Here is an 18,392-nt window from a genome sequence, read left to right as displayed (position 1 = left end):
CCGCCAAAACAATACGAGCGTAAATGCGAGAACTGTGCATGCGTCAGAGCTGGTTGGATCTGACAAAGAAGTCATTCGTACAGCTGTGATCTCTCTGCAAGTGCTCAAACCAGCTCTCACGCATGCGCAGTCCTCGCAAATACGTTAATTTAGTTTTGGCGGGAAAAAAGTTCGCACGTCGCGCTGGACTTTTTCATCGGGAAAATATCCAGTTAAACTAATTCGACCCTCAGGAATCGATTGGTGGGCTCAGAAACTTCGTCAAAGACGGTCTTTAAAATGTTGCTTTTGAAGTTGACCTATTTAATTCATTTGCAAAATCAAAAGAAAAAGATTTCAATTAAAAAAACCTTTAAAATATTTTCCTAAATACTGTAAAACAGTTCTCAGAAACTTGAAATTTCTATGCAACGCTATTCTCTTGCACATTTAGCACTAATTTTCAAGGCAATTTATTTAAAGCTATTTTCCTTTCTTTATTTGCAGCTATATACCCATGTTATATTCTTTTCCCGACTAAAATCCCAAACCCTGAAGCATGAGGTTTGAAATATTGATTGAGTATTTCACCCTTTTCCGACTACTGCTTTTATGCTGTTTGGTCTTGGGGCTCGATTCTCGAATACTTTTCTGACCTGCAGCTCGTCAGCAAAGTGCATTTCGGAAATTGCCGAGGCCTTTTTGCGGTCTCTGGCTTGGATCCGGCGCGAATTAGCCCGAATGGAAGCAGCAGCAGCAGCAGAAGCCTTGTTCCGATCAAATGGCAATCTCGCCGATTGCTTGCAGCTGATTTTCTATATTATCTCGAGAAGTTCTTATTCGCGGCTCTCGTTTTCTGACATAATTGCTGTGCAGTTTTTTCTTATTTCTTCCAGTTAAATTAAAATTACGTTTGTGTTGATGCAATCAATTGATATGCGGAGTGAGCCAGTTCAATGTTTGTTTTTACAGTTAAAAAGTTCAACATAGGTCTATTTACTGAAATTAAGCCAGATTTTTCTAATTCTTGTTTTTTAATAATATTGAATTCGATTATACAATTTTAATTTTATTTGATATCGATGGATTGAGCAAGACCAATAACAAAATTGCGGTATAAAATTGTACTGAACTGATTGATTATGTAATAACTGAGTTCTTGGGGTACTGCACCACTCACCGTTTGTGTTTTAATTTCATGTGATAAGCCAGACGGCTAGGAAAGTGGAATGATTTTGAGCACTTGTCACATTTAAATCGCGTCTTTCTGCATGATTTCAAGTGTGTTTGGTACAAACCAGAGCATTGGAAATTTCTCTTGCAGCGAATGCATTTTGTAATTTTCAGGTGATGACTCGTCATACGATTGATAGAGACACCCAATTTGCAATGTGTACAAACCTTGAATTTGTGGACTTGATTAACATGTTTCCTTAGGCTAAATTCAGTCGAGAACATATTTTCACACATTTTGCATTTCAAATATTTCGGAAAATGCTTGCAAGCTATGTGCTTTTCCAAAGTAGGTTTTTGCATTGCTTTGTAATCGCAATCATTGCATTGAAACTTTTTTGCTTCGTCATCTTCCCCGTGAGCATGATCAAAGTGAGTTTTCATTTCATTTTTTGTTTTGAAGTATAAAATGCAGCCATGACGAGAGCATTTTAAAGGAAAATCTTTGTGAACTTGGCGAACATGTTGGTTGTAGTTTTTTGGTCCATCAAATTCCTTTCCACAAAAACTGCACTTCAATTTTTCTCGTTCCTTTGGTTTCTCGTGGACATTCTTTTTGTGCTCTTCTTTTTCTTCAAGAGTGTGGAAATAAGTAGCACATATGTGATTTTCACATCTGATGGCTTCTTCGTGCATTTTCTTCACATGTCTTGACATATCACCAGTATATTTAAATCTTTTCCCACAGTAGATGCATTTCCATCGCCTCGGCAGTATTTCAGCTTCAACATTTTGTGTTCCCTCGCTGTCACTTTCCGGAAGTTCAATTTCCTCCAACTGCACCCAACACTGCTCTACTTGACCCTCTAAAATATTAAATCAAAATAATTTAGTTTTCACTATATAGCGTGATTTGTCACCAGAATAATATTTCCGCAGCTCTCTTGCTGCTTCGTCCAAATCCAAATTCCACCAAACCAAATTCTCCTCGTCCGCCATCTCGTCGAAATTCCATTGAAACCTACATCAGGGAAAAGCCCCAAATTAAAAGAAAATTCCTTGAATTCCATTTAAGAACTCACTCGGCGTGCCAGACGCAATAGTAGCAAATTTTGTCCTCGTCCTCGATTTCCTCGGCCAACTCGTTTCCACAGACGTTGAGAAACCACTCCTGCAGTTTCTCCTTGTCCACATGGGCAGCGAGGACAGCGCCGTCCGCCGTCGGACGCTCGCAAATCAAACACAGCGCCTTTTGAAGCGACATATCAGCAAGGCTACCTGAACCTGAATGGAAGATGGAAGCTTAGGTTCCAGGTGGCTATAATAGTTGATTGCAGCGCTACTCTCGAGGAGTAGAACTAATAGAAGAAAAATTGGAGAGCAGCAAGATATAAACAGACTAACGGAAAAAGCGGCAATAGTGTAAATCATTAATTTGTAATAAAAATCAAATTGGTTTCAAAACAAAACTGGTTTTCACGCTGACAGATCAGAGAATAAGGCTTTATTTGTGGAGAAGAAAATACTGCGACTTTCCAGCTTTCCACTTTCCGTGAAAAAAGGAGAAAAGCTGCATGATTTCTCTCGGTTGGTCCACCTGTTTGGCTTTTGGCGGATGAATACATACGCACACGACAGGCGAGATTAATTATTTATTCAGTGCGGCGGGCGACCACAGACTTTGTCAGATCCACCTGGATTGCATGCAACTGACGCGGCAGCGATAATAAAGTTGAAAGAAATTGGCGCAGAACCGACTTTGGTCCATCTGTTGCCGTCGTAAATTCTCTCTGCTTTTTAATTAGTCGCGCCAAAGTCTAAATTTATTCGCTGACGCCTTTTAATTAAAACATTAATTGAGAGCTAATTTTTGTGCTTGGAGTTGATTTGTAAGGAAAGAAGTTGAAAAAATGAGAATGAATGCATCATTAATGTTAATTTGTCATCTTATTTTAGTTAGCACATTTTTAATTCGGAAATGATGTTAACCAATTTCACGTTTTTCTTTTGCAGGAAAAGCTTGACGAAATTGTGACCGTCCAAAATACAATTTTTTACGTTTAAGTACAGATGAACCTACTATTGCTTTTTTAGGATTCGATCGTGGTTAAAAATGGGAAAGAATACAACAAATATCACGAAAATAGGGAAAATTGAAACAACAGAGATGGAAAAATAATTTATTTTTAAAGGAAATAGCAGCTGAAAACTGCAAATAAATTAAATTTAATGTGTCAAGTTAGTTGGGTGTGCTCTTCTTTTTCATTTGCAGTTCAAAGAAAAATTTTAGTAACGAGTTTTTTACAGGCGCAAAAATAATATTTTTGCTTGTATCCTTCCCATTTTTTTATTTGTTATTTCTAAGCATAAAACATTTGATGTAATGCAGCTTCGGTATAGAAATAACGAGTTCATCTTTTTTGGGATGCGATGCGTCAGTGGCGGGTGGCGGCGAGTAAGATCGGGAGAGTGTGTTGCGCAGCGCTTTTAGCGGTGCATAAAACGCAAATTTAGCCACCTGAGGCTTTCTTTTGCGAGTTTTGCGACTCTCGCTGCCGCCGCCGCCGCCGTTGCCGCATATTCACACGTCGCAAAAGAGATTTGTGGGCTGCGCGGCTCGAGTTTCGCATTCACTCACGCGCCTTCTTGTTTCATGCATAAAAAATATATTTCCATATTTCGCTCTCCGGGGCCGCCGCAGGGCAGGGAAACTCACGCGTCCGCTGCGTTTTCCTTCCCTTCCTGCGCACACAGACACTCCAAGGGCAGTGTTAAAATCTTTGTACGTAGGCAGAAGGCACTGGAAAGTTGGTCTATGCAAAAGAGACAAAACAAGAACAAACCCTAAAATTAATTTATCATTTATTACAGGTGCAAATTCATGTTCTATTATCAGTTTAACAGCTTTTTAAGTAAATTACAACAAATTTATTGATTGTAAAAATTATTAAATAGATGAAGTAAAGCATTCCAGACAAACAATTAAAAAAACAATCATTGTTGACCATAAAAAGAATTTCGTTTTGAGCTTTTTGTTTGTGAAATTAAACTGGAATGACACAGGGCAACAATTGACAATTATCTCAATTGTTGGATGCCGTAAACAATTGATCGACGAACAATTTGCAATAATAAAAAGGCCATTCCTACAGTAAAATTTCAAATTTTGCCAATTTTATCCAAAATTTAGAGTACTTGAATATCTTTTCTTGGCATATTCCGATTCCTCTCGTCGAGATCTGTCCAACGGTGTATGCCACTAATTGGGGAAACTCTTGGTTTTGAAATTAAATCGGATTTTAAGTAAGGAGACAGCCATTGCAATTCGAAAAGCACGCTAACTTTCCAGCCAATTTTCTCGAAAAATTACAGTGCTTCTTTGGTCAATTTAGACTTTAACTGAATCCTAAGGGATGAGTTTATGCATTGACAACAAGCACTTTCCAGGCTTTTGCAGTTTCATTCCACTTTGAGCAACAACAATGATAAATGAAAATGACTAACTTAAATTTCAGATTTGGTCAAATTGCTCGAAAACTTAAAATATTTTTGGTCTTGATTTTGATCCTCCAATGGTGCGCATATTTCAAAGAACATTTAACAATGTTGTGAAATAAATTGGGAATTCACCGTAAGCAGGAGACAATATTTGGCTTCTTAAACTTGATAAGTATGTAAAATTGTTAGCGAATTTTCTCACAAATTTTAAATACAAAACATGGGAAACTTTTAGGTTTTTTCCATCTTTCAGAGATTTCATCAGGTAGGGTAAAATTTTTTTCTCTTAGTTCAATAAAGATTGTTATATTTTTAAATTTATTTGGTTTCTTTCAGGAAATTTCTGTTCAAGTAAGAATATGATACACTATCTATAATATTGTAATTTATTTCGAATCAAAAGAGTACATTTTTGCAACAGAGGAAAATTATAGAGCATATCTCATACATTTCCAAATTTGAGATCATTTTATTATGTTTCTTGAATACCAAGGTTTTTCTTATATTGAAATGAACTTTGAATTTACACATAATTTACATAATTTATAATATTCAAGCATTTTGGCTTGTACATGTGTTTACGCTTCATGTGTTCATAAAGGGAACTTTTATAAATGAATTGTTTTTTGCACTCGTTGCATTCAAATTGAAGTGCTAGCAAATTGTGTTTCACTGCGAGGTGATTTTTCAAATTAAAAGTGGAATAGAAACTCCTTGGGCAATGGGCACAGTGCTTCAATTTGGCTTGCTTGTGCATCCTGTTAGAATGCTGTTTCAATATAATCGCACTTTTGTAGTACCTTTTGCAGGGTTCACACTTAAATCCGAGAGATTTGTGCTCCAATCCACGCCATTCACGACTTCCATGTTTTCTATTCATGTGGTACACAAGTAAAGAAGGCATTTTGAAGCTCTTTGGACACTTGACACATTTCAACAAAGTTTTTCTGCACTTTTTCAGGTGCGATTGGTACAAACCTGAACACCGGAACTCTTTTTTACAGCGAACGCAGGTACACTTTCGGATGTGTTGAGTGAAATAACCGACAGAAACATCTAATGTACAAAATTTGCAGCGTTTGAATTTATGCGCGTACGTCACATGCCTTAGTAAATCAAAACTGGTTGGGAGCATTTTGTTGCATTTGTCACACTTGAATTTCTTTTCTGCTCTGTGTTTTCTAGCAACATGATGATCTAGATGACTTTTCTTTCTTGTTTTGTAATCGCAATATTCACAATCAATCATTTTTGCGTTATCTGTTTTGTGAAGAGAGTCAAAGTGAGCTCTCATTTCAGTTTTAGTTTTGAAAAACGAGACGCAGCCACGAAAAACGCACTTGACTGGAAATTCACGATGGACCTGACGAACATGAATGTTGATATTTCCATTTCCTTTGAATTCCTTGCCACAAAATTCGCATATGAATATTTTCCGTTCTTTCGGTTTTTCATGGACTTCATCGTTGTGTTTTTCCCTTTCCTCGATTGTGTGAAAATAAGTGGCACAACGATAATTTTCACATCTGATAGCATTCTTGTGTGTTCTCTTCACATGTTCTGAGAGGTTTTTTAAGTTTTTAAAAGGTTTACCACAGTAGAAACATTTTTTCTTTTCTGAACCCAAGTTGGTCTGCTTCTCATTGACTGAGATCGAGTCCTCTTGAAATTCATCATTCTCTTCTTCCCAGGTAGCACGAAATGTCACCCAGACATCACTGTGATGTCATACCGAACATCACTATGATGTCTGTATGACATCAGAATATGTCACAGTGATATCATTTTTAGGTACAAATGTCCACTTTTCTCATGTCACTCTGATATCATTTTCTAACATCTATTTGACATCACCCTGATGTCAGGGTGATGTCTTCCTGAAATCACCCATATATCATATAGACAAATGGCCGCCGGTGGTGGCCGCCCTGCCCGTGGCCGCCCTGCCCGTGGCCGCCCTGCCTGTGGCCACTGGTGGCCGCCTCCACCGTGGCCGCTGGTGGTGGCCGCCTCCACCGTGGCCGCTGGTGGTGGCCGCCTCCACCGCGGCCGCCTTCATCGTGGCCGCCGGTGGTGGCCGCCTCCTCCGTGGCCGCCCTGCCTGCGGCCGCCTGTGGTGGCCACCTCCACCGTGGCCGCCCTGTTTGTAGTCGCCTTTCCCGCGGCCGCCGCTGGTGGCCGCCTTACCCACGACCGCTGGTGGTGGCCGCCTTGCTCACCGCCGTCTATGGTGATCGCCTTGCTCACGGCTGCCTGTGGTGGCCACTTTGCCATTGGCCACCTTTCCCGCGGCCGCCGCTGGTGGCCGCTTTGCTCATGACCGCTGGTGGTGGCCGCCTTGCCATTGACCGCCTATCCCGCGGCCACCGCTGGTGGCCATCTTGCCCACGGCCATCGGGGGTGGCCGCCTCTTTCATGGCCACCCTGCCTGCAGCCGCTGGTAGTGGTCGACTTTCCCGCGGCCACGACCGTATCCCTAGTAACCATCAACGTTGAGCAACGCTCTGACGATTTATCGTTGAACGTCAACAATGGTCAAAAGTGAAAAAATGAACTAAATTTTAATTGGAAATTGAAGACTATATTATTGTTAAACTGTTCATACTATTTTCAATTTCAATACTTGTCTGAAAGTACCATTTTTGGCATCGTTGATTTTTTGTTGAACGTCAACGATCACCATGACTTTCACTCTATGATTAATTTGTAATATGGAAAATGAAAAATTTACCTTTTTTCACTCTTTCCAACTTATATGTGCAATCAGATTAGATAAAATTTGTAAATTCCAAATTTTTTGTCAGTCAACGTTAAACAACGTTGATGCGATGTTGAAGATCAAAATTTTCAAATCGGTTAAGTGTGTCATGAATAGTGTTTTTCTTAAATATTTTATAAGTTTTAATACTTTTATTAGCAATATTTTTTTTCTCTTCCGATTAACCCGTTCTTAAAGTATTTTTTTCAATCAACGTTGAACAACGTTGATGTGATGTTGAAGATAAAATTTTTCTGCGCGTAGAAGTGTTTCATGAAACGATAATTTCTTAAAATTTTTAAAAGTTTTAATTCTAAAATTAGCAATTTTTATTTTTTCTTTCAATTAACTCGTTCTTCAAGGATTTTCGTCAATCAACGTTGATGTGAAGTTGATGCGACGTTGAAGATCAAATTTTCTGCGAGTTTGTCTTGAGACAAAATTATTAATTAAAAATTTCGTTATTTTTTTAATGCTTGAATAAATATTAACTTTTCAATTAACTCGATCTGAGCACTTATTGTTAGTGCTAATTCAGCATGTTCGCGCGCGCGCGCTTTCTGTGTTTACCTCGCTGGCCGTGCGTGGCGCGCGTAGCGCCACTCGCCACTGCCAGCAGCAGCAAGCAACAGCTGCTGGCGCTGTGTATAAAAACAACATGACGGACCGGCACGCGATTGCATCATCCTAGCCGCCCGCGTTGATCTCCTTGTTTTCGGTGGTTTTTGACAGATTAAGTGCCTGAACGGACCCATAATCGTGTTCTGGATGTTTCTAAAAGGTAAGGACGCTAGTTTGACCCGATTTTGGCCGCAGGGGTTTACGGGAGATAAGCACAAAGTTTGATTTGTTTTGGTAAAGTACCAAAAAAAACACAAGCCAAGATTTTCGATTTCCTCAATTTATGTGTGTTTTGATCAACTTTTGCGTTAAATTAGTGATGAAATTTTATTTTATCATTCGTTCTTTTGTTGAATCAGCTATCAAACATTAATTTTTAATCATAATTTTGGCTAGAGAGATAATTTACGAGTAGGATACGTGTATTAAAGTTGTTTTACTTTTATTTTTATCAGTTGTTTAGTTAACATGGATTTTTTATGTAGGGAAAAATTACATATTTCGCCGTAGATTACAATTTTCGGCACCCATACCTTTATGGGATATTCTCATAAGAATTTGACCTGGTGGAAAGTATTTTTTCCACACACATTCATGAGAAAGTTTAGTTGATTTTGTTTATTTACGTTTCAGGAGGTGTCATTTTCCTGGGCAAAGAATGAATTTTTGCCGAATTTCCTGGAATGCCCTTTTCCTGATTGCACGAGCTTTGATCTGACTTCGAACTCTCGCAGTTGGACGGTTTGAATGAACATCTTGGCCTGGCAATCTTCAATTAGGTAATATATTTTATATTTAAATTATTTTCCATATTAGCAGCGAACATCAGCAAGTTCCCAAAGTTCCGAATTTTGATCAAAATTTGGAACTTTGGACACTGAAGGACCAGCCGGTTTTAGCCAGAGTGTGTTTAAAATTTAAAAGTTAAAACCGCAGGCAATTGTTATCGGCATCATGGGGATTTTAATCGGTTAAAGTTTGTAGCTATAATAGATTGTCTTTTGCATGATAATATAATTTATATAATAATTATGTTCAATATAAAATTTTAATGATTAGAAAGTTTAAAAAATTTTAAATTCAAGGTGGAATTTAATAGTTTACCAGAATTTTAGTACTGAAGTGTCTTACTATAGCCACTTTTTTCCAATTTAGCCGGCAAATTTGGGATAAAACTGGCTTGCTCATAATTATTTTAAAAACCAGCACTCTTGGAACGTTGAGTGTCACAGAGCATTGAAAATTTAGATAATTGAATGAATGAATCATGCTTTTCAGCACTAATGTTTTGCTTACCGACTGAAGTTAAGTTTTTTTATCATTGTCTTTGACATAAAAATTTGTTGCCAGCTAGGATATTTTTTCCTCTACTCAAATGACAACATGTTTCGGATCACTACGCTGTCAAAAAAATTAGGTTATTTTAAAATATTACTAATATGCATTCGGAAATCGATGAGCATTAATTTTGCATTCTAATTCCATTTCGATTATTTTGGGCAAATATTGTGACTGATTTGAAAATAATTTTATTTTTCTTCAATAAGGTTTTTAAAAAATGACAAAGTTAAACTTGACTGAGAATGCTTCTTTGAGAAAACACAAACTTTTCCACAGTCTTGGCTAATTAACTTTCCTGAAGACTCGGAAATGACAGGTTATAAAACTGGTTCTCATATTTTTAATTTTTTTAAATGGAAATTGAATTTAATTCAAACGGAATCATTACAGATTATTAATATTGATGTAATCATCTTGTATAGTTAATATTTTATGTTATCAACGTACAAATCTGATATAAGGTTTTAACGAAATAATTTAAAAAAATGAAAATTAAAAATTTTGAAGCGATTTTGGAATTTTTATCAAATGTTTTGATGCCTAAAAATTAAATAATTCTACTTTTTCAGTCTCTGTCAGGACTTCGTATTTTCCAAATATATTTCTTTAAGGTGCAAGCCTTTCAAACAGCTTTCTGCACTTCCTAATATACAGAAATTAAACTACATGTTGATAAGGATCCTCTTTTATCCAACATAAATATGTTAATAAGAATATTGGCAGTTCTCCGCAAGATTGGTAGTCGATCGGACATGATTTATTAACATTAAAATTTTTAGATGACAATTATATTTGCTTTAAGTACCGTACTTGCTAAAAGACGTTCAAATTCCAAAATTAAAGCTGCCTATTTTTTCGTTATCTTGAAAATCCCCAAAAAAATGAACTCTGTTATTGAAATGTGGACTGTAACTCTTTGACTGCGTAGATCATCTGAAATTTTCACTGCCCAACCTAGATTTTGATCCTGAAAATTTTTCATTTTACAAAAAAGCGCAAATCTAAGGTCCCCTTTTGCGTCCTTTTTTGAATATTTAATGTTAAGGAATGATAAAAGCCTCTTCGATTTTCTGAGTTAGGAGCTTAAATGTAACCCGTGCAATTATACATAAGCACACCGTGTTTCATAGTTGCGATCGCGAAAGTTTTCCTACAATTTGAATTTGAAAATCAAAATCCAGCCCGACGCCGCTCGACAGCGCATGGCCAGATTGGCCAGGGCAGCGAGTTCACCTCTCGTTCGTCAATATATTTATTTCGCATTAATTTACTTTGCTTAGACACAACAAGAGAGCCATAGAAAGCTGGAACTCGACCTTCAGGGTCTGTCGCTGACGTGACCCTGAGTTAAAATGTCGTAAAAGTTCAATTTCATCGAACTTGGTGTCTTTTCATTGGTTTTCACCACTGTAAAGCTCAAATAAAATTCCAAATCTGCCAAATGAGAGTCCTGAAACCGATCCTTGAAATAATTATTTTGGAATCTATAAATCCTGAGATGTGATGGTTAAAATTTTGAAATCTTTAATTTATGAAAATATACTTCTGTTTTGCACACATGAAGTTCATATTAATTTTTGATTAATCTTTTCCTTAATGCTTTGTCAAAATGTTTTTAAATGCAATATCAATTAAGCTAATCTTAAAAATGAAACCCTTTTGTTTCCCTAAATTATTAAGTCAAAAATTTTAGAAAGTAATTTATTTGCTACATTGCTCATTTTTACAATGAAATAATAATAAAATCGCAATTTTCAACATTCAATATGAACTTCATGTGTTCAAAACAGAAGGTTCTTATCATAAATTAAAGATTTTAATATTTTCATATATTTTAGTATTATGTCAGAGTTAATGGCTACCACAATTATCTCAAGGACCGGTTTCAGGACTATCATTCAGCAGTTTAGGCTTTGAATTTGAACTTTACAGCGTTGAAAACCTATGAAATGACAGCGAGTTCGATGAAATTGGAAATTTTCGAATTTTTTATCTCTGGGGCCCGTCAGGGACAGACCCTTAACGTCGATTTCTACCTTCATTAGGCCTCTTGGTTTTTATACGAAAATTAAATGCAATAAAATATATAGTTCAAAAACGAGAGGCGAACTCGCTGCCCAAAGGCCATGCGCGGCCGAGCAGCCTTGAGCCGGTTTTTAATTTTCATATTCGAATTGCAGCAAAACTATCGTGATTGCACCTATGAAACTTGGTGTGCTTGTGCAGAATTGCACGGGCTACATTTAAACCCTGAACCACAAATAATCGAATAGGGATATCATCCCTTAATTTTGAATTTTCAAAAAAAAGGTTGCAAAAAGTGACCTTGACCTTCGACCTGGGAATTTTTGCAAATAGAAAAGTTTTTCAGGATCGAAAACTGGGTCGGGTAGTGAAATTTTCTAAGCGTTATCTCAAATCAGTCAAGAGTAACAGTTAAGAATTCATTAACAGAATTCGTTGCTCGGGGATTTTTGAGATACTGAAAAATAGGGAACGCTCCCATTCTCAAGCTCCAAACTTGGAATTTCACCATCTATTAACAAGACCTGAAAGCAAATAAGTGTCTTCTATAAATTTCAACTCTAAAACCGCGTACAATTTACCTTAAATTTTACGGAGAAATGCGCATTATAATTTGTCATTTCTGAAAATTGTCTGATTGATTTGAAAAATATATCCTTTTTACAATTTGATTTCATTACTGACCCCTTATTAGACTGAAACGTCTCTGAGCATATATCAAATTTTTTCATAGTGTGATTGATGCAATAATAATTATAATTTATTCGTTTTTTTTTGCTGCTTTCCTGTATCTTTTGAAATTTGAATTAAAACTAATTAAAATATAGTATCAGTTATATGTAATTTGAGACTCGTTGTAAATCTAGTGTGTTTATCGGCTTGATTATTTGTCATGAATATTGTAATATTCAAATTTGCATGCAGAATACTAGTATTTTCCCCGTTTCAGGATGCGCGTCATTTCTCTATAGAAAAGAGAAGAATCTTTGCTGGTATGTGTCGCTGCTGAGTTATCGTCGATCTTGGAGATGGACCAAACTTGCAGCCTTGGCATTTAGGTAATTTATTTAACTCAGATTTAATTATTTGGCAGTAAATTACGTTCAATTTTGGCATAAGCATCAGATTTTCAAAAATTTCTCAAAGGTTAAGTCATTATTTTGGCCAAATATTTACCAAAAGCTGTAAAATAGTGTCATGACCCCTTGTTAATGGACCAACAAGTTTGAAAAAATCATCTTTAACTGGTTGAAAGCCATTAACTTGAATAAATTACCGTCTGAATAATTTAAAAACACCCGATTTCAAGTTGATAGGGAAAGATATCCCCTTTTCTCCACTCTGAATTGCAATAACCTTGATTTATTATTGTACTTCCAATCATGTTTTGAATGAGTAAAATATATTAGTTAAATTTCATGTTAAAAAACGGTTTTGTTACATAGTTTAATCTTATGTAGCTCTAAGTTGAAGTACTTTGATTTTAGGGGTGAAGAAAAAGGGATGATTTATTAGTAAGACTGAATAGTACCTTACTAACCTTGACATGCGTATGTCAAAGTATGTCTCTCACAGTAAAAATTTGCGCATTAATTTGTAAAATTTAAAGATATGAGTAGAATTTAGAAAGTAATTTATATAATTCATGATGTCCACAGATCTCTCATGAGCAACAAGGGCATCCTGAGAAGCTGCCAAAGATATGGTTCTTCTGCGTCGTTGGCAAAATGTGAATAGCAGAGGCCGGAAGAGCAAGAAAATGAAAAAACAACTCAATTCACCAGTCACTCAAGCCCTTAATGTTTTAAGCCGCCAGTATTTTGGATGTTATGTACTATTTTAATGGGTTTGTGGCCTTTGTGGGACCAAAAAAGCTGCTGCACGATACGATAACGTGATAATTTAATTATAAATATACTATTGTGCCTTAAATTAAAATAGCAGCTCTCAATTGAAGAATATTACCCACCATATATGTCATTGTAAATTGTAAAAAAGAAAACAGGAACTACTATCATGGGAATTTTTAACTAATAATTATTTATTTAAAAGTAATGTAATTTCTATTAAATGGCTTTTTAGCGGGTGCCATTAATTTAAAAATTTATTTATGTATTGTAACGCTCGTCTTTGGAGTTAATTGCTTTGATTTACTTTAAGAGTGGCTCAAAGAGCCAACTGCCAGATTTGTCTCTTGTCTTGGGCTGCTGTTGGGACTCTCGCGTGGGTGTTCCCGTAATTTAACTTAACTCCTTTGGCCGGTCTGCAGCACCCAGAGCTGGTCACTCGCCTGGTTCGCTCGAATAATTAAGTGGTGTTTCGAAATCTGCAACTGTCAGACGGACAGTGTTATAAATATGAAGGTTTACGTTTTTTAGATTGTTTTAAGTCAAACAACTTACTTATTTCCAGTGGGATCTCAAATAATCAATACGACTTCCATCTATTTTAACACTCGAGCTTATGTTATACGATAGAGACGACCATCACCCGCGTCGTATTGCGTATTGATTGTTTGAGATCCCCACTGGAAATATGCAAGTTTAACTTAAACAATCTAATAAACACAAGTCTTCGTATTTTGACCCTGTCGGTTAAGACAATTACGGAGTTCGGGGATGCCGCATCTCGGCCACGAAAGCGAACCAAGTGAGAGTCCGGCACTGAGTGGTGAAGACCTGTTAAAGGTGTTCAGTTCAAGTCATATTTCAGGAACTCCCACGCAAGAAATAACACAGAACAGGCAAATCTGTCAGCTGGCTCTTTTTAAGCCACTCCAGACAGTCGTGAAATTAAGCAAATAACACCTAGACGAGCGTTATATAATAAATTCTTAATAGGAAATGTACCAGAACATTTTGTAATGTGTGATCTTTGATTAAAGAAATAAATTCCAATTAATAGAACCCAAAAAAATTTTCATTTACATCAACAACGCAGCAACGTTGATGCGTTGTTGATCGTCAACAACGATATAAATTTCGGTGATCGACACTATAAAAAAAACACGAATTAAGTAAAAATAAAGCGATCTGCTGAGATAATGTATACCGCGATTTTTTCGACGAAATTTGATCGTCAACGTTGCATCAACGACACCGCAGTGACCATTCTCAACGTTGATTGAACGTTGACGTCAACGTTGATTCTGTGTTGACGTCGTTGACGTTCAACGTTGATTCAACGTTCAATCAACGTTGCTTGGTTACTAGGGTAGTGGCCGCATGAAAGTCGACCACTACGGTCGTGGCCGCCTTGCCCACAGCTACGGGTAGTGGCCACCTTACTCGCGGCTGCCAGAAATCACTTCGCCCGATTACATCTCAAAAGATGCTTTTGAGGGTGATACGTGAGTAGTTCGGGATCGAATAAAATGTTCAATTTTTTTTATTCTCATAAATAGTAACTTTAATTTTAAATTATCAGGAATATTGAAATTTCAATCAAAAACAAATTTTTTTAGATAAAGGAAACTTTAAGCTTCCCAACATTTTAATAAAAAGTTAAAAAAATTTAAATTTGCTCTGCAAAATAAAGAAAAAAATATTTTCTAAATATTCTTATTATTTGAAAACATCTGTTGGCGTGCTCTGATTTAAATAATTTGATTACCGTACCCATAAGTTAGAATCAATCTCAAAAATCCCGGACATTCAAGCTTCTCGAGTGATGAGTGGTTGACAAGGGAGGCGGACAGCGTCAATTTCGATGACGGGCGGCTCATCACGTTGTCAGTCTTAGCCTTAAAATAAAAAAAAACAATTTCATTCCTTCCTTTGAACATTGACAAAAGTTATACATTTTTTCTGCATTAAACTTCTTATTTAGTGAAAAAAGTATGAAATAATCGAAAAATTTCACTCACGGCTGCGTTGAAAATGTGTAATCGGGCAAGCGGAGGTGTCCATGCTGAGTTACAGGACACAGACAGGCTCCCTGGTCCTCGATCGTCCTTCTGAAGGTTGAAAAGGGTCCGGGAAGTGTGATTGACGTGTTGGTTGACGAGAAGTTGACACCATCAGTTTAGATCTCGGGCCGCTCATGACGATGCTAGTCTCAAAATTAACCTAAAATTAAATGCACGCACTATAAAAATTCCTCAACGTGAAGTTATTCTAAGAAAGCCCGATCAAAACTTGAAGTTTGACACCAAAAAGCGTGTTCAACTTTGCAAAACATATTCGCTTGAGCCGCCTAACGCCTAACTCACCTTTTGTGACGGCTTGGTGCAAAATCCAGGTGCTAAACGGCAAGGATGTCCTGTAGTCTGTTAGCTGCTGCAATTTCGGAACGCCACACGACCTAACCGTCACTTTTTAAAGCGCTAAAAATGTTCTATCCGTTGAAAACAAAACGTTCGCACAATCAAACATGGCCGCGCAACTTCTGGCTCTTGATCGCTCAGCTCGCTGTATCGTCGGTGCTGCCGATGCTGCCGCCTGGTGGCCGAGCGCTTGAATGTGGGAAACCGCGCGCGTCAAATTTTTCTAAGTCCACATCGCAAGTACTTAGCTTGCGAGTGGGCCAGAAAATTAAAATTTTCGAAAAATTGTTTCAGATGAGCGCGAATTATTCATTTTTAGAGCTTTTGAGGCCAGTTTTAATTTTGGACTGTCTGACATCATAGTGATGTCAGACAAACATCACAGTGATGTCACACAGATGTCAGAAAATGAGGTGGGCCAAAAAAATTAAAATTTTCAAAAAATTGTCTCGGATGTGCGCGAATTATACATTTTCTGAACTTTTAAGGCCATTTTCAATTTTCAAGTGTCTGACATCATAGTGATGTCAAACCAACATCACAGTGATGTCAGTCAGATGTCAGAAATTGATTTTCCAAAATTATTGATTTTTTGAAAAATTCTGACTGGACGTTCTTTTTAGAGCACAAAAGAGTCTCAAAACCTATTTGGAAATTATTTCTCACTTCTAATTTGGTTTTTATTGCAAATGTCATTTTCTGATATCACGAAAGTCAAATTATGACATCATAGTGATGTCTGAGTGACTTTGTGTGCTACCTGGGTTCACTTTCAGATAGTTTCACCTTTTCTAATGTCACCCAACACTGCTCAACTTGTCCTCCTTTAGAAAAATATTTGGCAGAAATGAATAAATTTCTTAGAGTCACTTTAAAAAAATTACCAAAGTAATGTTTCCGCAGCTCCTTGGCTGCATCGTCCAAATCCAAATTCCACCAAACCAAATCCTCGTCCGCCATTTCGTCGAATTTCCATTGAAACCTAAATATGGGAAAATTCCTAAAATAAAAAAAGGAGATTCCTTCAATTCCTTAACTCACTCGGCGTGCCAGGCGCAAAAGTAGCAAATCAGGTCGTCGTCGTAGATTTCTTCGTCCATTTCGTACTCGCAGACGTTGAGAAACCAATTCTGCAGTTTTTCTTTGTCCACGTGGACAGCGGAGACAGCGCCGTCCGCCGTCGGACGCTCGCAGATCAAACACAGCGCCTTTTGCAACGACATTTCAGGTGAACGTCCTGAACCTGAGTGTAAAATGGTAGAGGATCAAGGTGGCTTGGCGATGGCAGCGCTGCTCTGAAGGAGAGAGACGTCAATTACCTTCAAATTCAAAACCTAGAAGCGCTTTTTTTTAGGTCAAAAGTGAAAAAATTACCAATTTCTCGAAAAATCAATGATTTTTGCATGAATACGATCCCCCTCATCGCGATATATTCATTGGTGTTCGAATATTTAGGAATACATCCCTTAATTGTAATATAAATCGTGGTTTTACAGAAGGGAACAGTGCTAATCGCTTGCCAAACCTCTAACTTTTGACTCAATCTTCTCACAAATTTAAAATTGAAGCAGGGAAATTTTTATTTTTTCCCCCCAAAATTTCTGAGATCATTTTAAAAATTGTTTTCGCCTTTTCTTTATATGAATAAGCTTTGCTTTTTATATATTCAGTTTTTTCAAGGACGAAAATGCAATTAATAGTACAAAGCAGTGCATTGTGTATTCGCGAGATTGCGGCGCGAAAATCAATTTTAATGTGTGTGTATACCTGTTGGAGCTCGCAAGGCCAGCAGCCAATTATCGCACTGATTAAGCCGGAATTGGATCAAAATTTAATAAAGAGTTTATTATATGTGTGTGAGAGAGAGTGTGTATACAGCGCGCGGCTAATTGTGCAAAGGGCATTCGCAGGCGGTGTAATTGCGCCGCCGGGCGGCGGTCGCATTCATCGCCGGTAAACACTCTTATTACCTCTGCTGATTAATTAACAAACCCCTCACTCGAGCCAAGCTGCTAAATCAAGCTCCAGTTAATTGGCTTAATTCGATGCTTCAAAAGCCCCGTAACACACGTGTGCTGGACGCTATTCATTTATCTGGTATTTTTACTTAATTGGAAATAAGTGTGAAGGAGGGTCATTTTTTTATAACATCTCTGCTTGTCATTTTAAATAACATCTTGCGAGCGGATGACATGAGGAAATCACCACTGGGGCCGGATTAATGTGACGCGCAGATATGGCGGAAAGTTACAAACGTGAAATGAAATTGACTTGGAAAATTTATCATGAAAATTGCTTCAGAACAATGAATATTTTTGTTGTTATTTCTTTACTAAGAGCTGATTACCCCGGTAGTTGGTGAATCGACCGTTAGATGGCACATCAGGCTGATGGAAATGCAACAAAATACGCGGGAATGAAATTTTTAGGTCAGCACGCCTCTTTTTTGACGCTTCTGATTGGCCGCTGGACTGTCTCCTGACTGGCCTCCATTATTTCGACGCCATATTGACTTCTGACCAGCAGGAACCAAACACAGATCGCAACTCGGATCCCGGTGGGAATTTCGTCTGCGCAGAAGGTTTTAAATTGGGTCACGCATGCGCAGTGATGAATTTCAGCTGCCCTGTGAGATGAAGAAGCGATCTGAACATTCTGCGCATGCTTAATATGCGCACAAATTTAGTGCGCAGCTTCAAAATGGTCGAATATTAAAACAATTATAAATTGAGC

At 37.4% G+C, this 18,392-nt stretch overlaps 2 long non-coding RNA genes across 2 annotated transcripts; one reads left to right on the top strand and one right to left on the bottom strand.

The window, feature by feature from the left end:
• Positions 1-8,045: 8,045 nt before the first annotated feature.
• On the top strand, positions 8,046-14,301 carry LOC135943937 (uncharacterized). Its single transcript, XR_010575243.1, has 4 exons — positions 8,046-8,189; positions 8,663-8,808; positions 12,345-12,453; positions 13,054-14,301. It is a non-coding gene; the product is annotated as an uncharacterized LOC135943937 (long non-coding RNA).
• A 573-nt stretch (positions 14,302-14,874) lies between these two features.
• On the bottom strand, positions 14,875-15,919 carry LOC135943938 (uncharacterized). The gene is made up of 3 exons (XR_010575244.1): positions 15,606-15,919; positions 15,261-15,462; positions 14,875-15,137 (listed from the first exon to the last, which is right to left on the bottom strand). It is a non-coding gene; the product is annotated as an uncharacterized LOC135943938 (long non-coding RNA).
• Between the last annotated feature and the right edge of the window lie 2,473 nt (positions 15,920-18,392).

The sequence above is a fragment of the Cloeon dipterum genome, chromosome 4, assembly GCF_949628265.1.
Source record: "Cloeon dipterum chromosome 4, ieCloDipt1.1, whole genome shotgun sequence".
NCBI classification, from domain to species: Eukaryota; Metazoa; Arthropoda; class Insecta; order Ephemeroptera; family Baetidae; genus Cloeon; species Cloeon dipterum.
The sequence above is the reverse complement of the archived record's forward strand: the minus strand, read 5'-3'. Positions and strand labels throughout refer to the sequence as shown.